Source organism: Phocoena sinus, chromosome 3 (genome assembly GCF_008692025.1).
Source record: "Phocoena sinus isolate mPhoSin1 chromosome 3, mPhoSin1.pri, whole genome shotgun sequence".
Lineage (NCBI taxonomy): Eukaryota > Metazoa > Chordata > Mammalia > Artiodactyla > Phocoenidae > Phocoena > Phocoena sinus.
In genome coordinates, this window is record NC_045765.1 from 15069180 (window position 1) to 15073005 (window position 3826).

General features: G+C 31.8%; 1 pseudogene; it reads right to left on the reverse strand.

Annotated features, from left to right (window-relative positions):
* Positions 1-2049: 2049 nt before the first annotated feature.
* LOC116750980 lies at positions 2050-2975 on the reverse strand (annotated as a pseudogene).
* Between the last annotated feature and the right edge of the window lie 851 nt (positions 2976-3826).

The window sequence follows — 3826 nt, forward strand, 5'->3', positions numbered from 1 at the left end:
AGGAGATGTATTTTCTGAATATACAGATGTGTGGTTACCAGAAATATTGCAACAAGGGGTTATCTGTTCAATATACCCAATTTGTATAGTTCATTTTCCTGAAGTAGAGAGTCCAGATATGCTATGGGATAGGCTAAACCTATGGGAGAGGTAAAACATTTATCTATAGGGTGACTGAAATACTGGGACAATTTAATGTATATTAGTATATGAAATTCTGGTGCTTTGTTACCTGAAAAAAATCACAGTTTGAAAATATTGGCTAACTAGAAAAGTGAGAAAAGAGAAATAATTCTCTTTTAAATAAGTAAGTGAACAAAGATGGTCACCTAAAAAAAAGAAATAATTTTTACATGCACACTTTTTACATTCATTTCAGTTTATTTTTGCTCAATTTATTAAACATCTCCTGTCAGAGTTTCTCTATTGAAGAATCATTACTTACTCCTGAAAATCTCCATAGGACCCATTATCATGCAATTAATAGAGTGTGTTTATTAAAAATATAAGCAGGGATAAAAAAATTCAAATATTAGAGTATATTATAAAACTATAAAAATGAGAACAGTTGTTATCTCTGGAGAACAATTATATTTACTTTCATTGCTGTGGTGAATCAGGTCTAGCTGAGAACATAATATCTAATTAAGTATCTTTTCAGAATGAGAGACAATTTATTGCTTATTAAATACAGCTGCAGGACTATATGTAGACACAAAGATAAAATATTTTTAATCTAGTTGAAGATGTAATTCTAATTTACATTTAAAAGACAAAAACAACCAGTAAAAAGATAAATGAAAGTACAAAACAAATTATGTGGAGTGATAATATTTCTTAATAACCAAAATTACTCAGTGAAAGTTGTGTAAATTCAAATGTGTAATTTATGGCCACAGCATTGAACTATAAGAGAATTAATGGATTTTTAAGAATAAATTGTTAAAGTTCAAATATGTCAATAAGTCAAATATGTAAAAAATATAAAGATCAGAAATAATAAATGGGTAAGTGTAGCATGAAAAAAATCCAAAGCAAGAATGTTAATATAGCACACACACAAGAAAATTTTCAAAATCAATTGAAACTAAATGAATAAATATATATTGCAATTACAATGAGGACTCATCATTTACTAACTCAATAAAATAAAAAGCATAAAATCATATATACCAATTTTATGAATTGGTTTGTATACACATAAACTATGCACACACATATACATATCTATTTGTTATGTTATAAATGTACATGACTCATCAATTTGATAAGAAATAAACATCAAAAAATAATTATTCCCTTGGACCCATTATTTTCACTTTTGAAGATTTAGCAAGAAAAAACTATTTTTCACAAAGTGGGACCTTTCATAGAAAGAAGTTTATAATTTGGAAGGAAATGGTATGATAAATTTTAAAAATAGTTAAATAGACTATAATTATAAAGTCAAACTACTATAGATAATTAGATAAATATTATCAAAGTTATACTATTGTGGTTCTAGAAATTAGTAAAACAAAACAAAAAAAACCAAACATACAACATCACTTCCAATATAAAGTCGTAAGAACAAGAAGAAAATTTTGTGTTTGTGAGCCACACTTGAATAATATATTCAAAATTAAATATGTTGTCATAAGAATTGGAAAACAAAGTTCTGAGCGATGTATAATAAGTATTGACAAATATTGTTACAATACAGTGGTTTAGGGAAAATGAGTTTAAAATGTAGTATAGAGTCAATACTACTTAGGATTCACATTTTTTCTCTTCCCTAATTAAAAATAAAGAGTTGTTTTTTATATTGATTGTCGACTGGCAGATCTCTGACATTGCATTTTTCTTAATAAATGTGTGAAGATCTTATGTGGCATAGCAGCAAAGCATGCTCTGTTTCATTAGTAGTCCACAGGGGATAGGGTGAAGTGGTTTGGCCATGAGACGTCTACAGAGAAGTACCATTTGCTGGCTGTATATTGCTCATCTCTGTTACAGTGATATCCTTCTGTAACTAAGGTCTATCCTTTCTTCTCCTATTCTCAGTAGATATCAACTTCTTATGGTTACTTTTCTTCTGAAGACTTTCCTGAGGGCTCCAGCCATCTCTGTTTCTCAGACTGTAGATGAGGGGATTGAGCACGGGAGTGAGGATGGTGTAAAAGATAGAGACAACTTTGTCCTGCTCAGCAGTGTGATAGGCTTTGAGGAGAAAATACTTGATGATGACTAGTCCATAGAAGAGAGTCACCACAATCATATGGGAAGAGCACGTTGCCAAAGTCTTCCTCATCCCCATGTTTAATCCTAATCTCAAAACAGTGTAGAGAATCTGCCCATATGAAGCCATGATGGCAGATATTGGAAAGAGGAGAAACACAACACCACTGACAAAAAGACCATTTTCATAAAGAGAAGTGTCAGCACAAACAAGTTTCAGGAGAGCTGGGATCTCACAGAAGAAATGATGGATGTCCCTGGAGCCACAATAAGGAAGATTCAGAACATAGACAACATTGATGAAGGCATTGAGAAGTGCAGCCAGCCAAGTGCCAACCACCATGAAAATACAAACTGTAGGGCACATGAGAACTGAGTAGTGGAGGGGATGGAATATTGCCACATAGCAGTCGTAAGCCATGACTGCCATGAGAAGGCACTCTGCTCCCACCAGAGTCATGAAGAGGAAATGCTGAATTACACAATTAGTATAGGAAATGTTGTTTTTTCCAGACAAAAGTAGAGATATACAAGAGGTCCATCAAAGAAAGTTAACTGAGAAGAAATTTCATAGGAGTATGGAGGTGAGAGTCCAACCAAATGAGAATCACCATCATAACGTTGACAATATGGGCGACAAGAAAAACTAGGAAGATGAAAGTAAAAAGTAGCTTGGGGTTCTGGATTTGGTAAAACAATCCCAGGAGAACAAAGGCAGTCCCGGTGGTCCTATTCTTCCATATCTCCCTTCTGTCCATCCTAATTCATTACCTTGGATAGAGTTTACAAAAATCTTTAGATCCACTCTCTATCCACTTTTGTACCACTCTTATTTTACAATGTGTCACTTTCATTTTCTTCTTAGCAATATCAATGATATATTTTATATATAATGTGGTTTGACTACATTTAATTATATGTATTTATCACAGAATGTTGTCACTCTCACAACTTTAGTGCAAAATTTCTTAAGGCAGATTTATAAATAATTCTCAGGATTGGACACGTTCAGTATTTTAAGGAAATGTATTTAAAATCTTTGAAATTTTCTAAGTACAATTTAATTAAAAGAATAAAAAATTAAATATATATCTCTATAGATCTATTTATCTATAAAAAATATCCAACACATACTTAAAGTCATTCCGTGGCCTTGCATAGTTCTGATTTCCAAGTACTAGAGATTAGATAAGTTTTCAGTCTTAAGTAAATAAGTAATCTTCTGTACACCTACACAAAATCTTTTCAGTGTTTTACATATGTCATTTTGACCACTATAACAGTCTTCAAAGGGTTACTTTCTTTGTTTTCAAAATATGATTAGACTCTCACAGAGATCAACTAATACGTGCAGATATAGAGTACTGGAACTAGAACTATAATTAGATGTAAATGTTTGCAAGTGTTCTGATCTAGTCTTAGCTGTTACCTAATTCTCTAAAAATGAAATTGGTTTAAGGTGTTCTGTTTTTAAATAAAGAATGTATAAGAACTTTTTTTGAAATTTGACAACTGACAATCTAAGACGATCCAGAAAGTACAGAAAAAAGCTCAAACAAGCTGCTTGCTGAGTCAGATTCCAAATCCTGAGGTCACATAGTCACAAGAC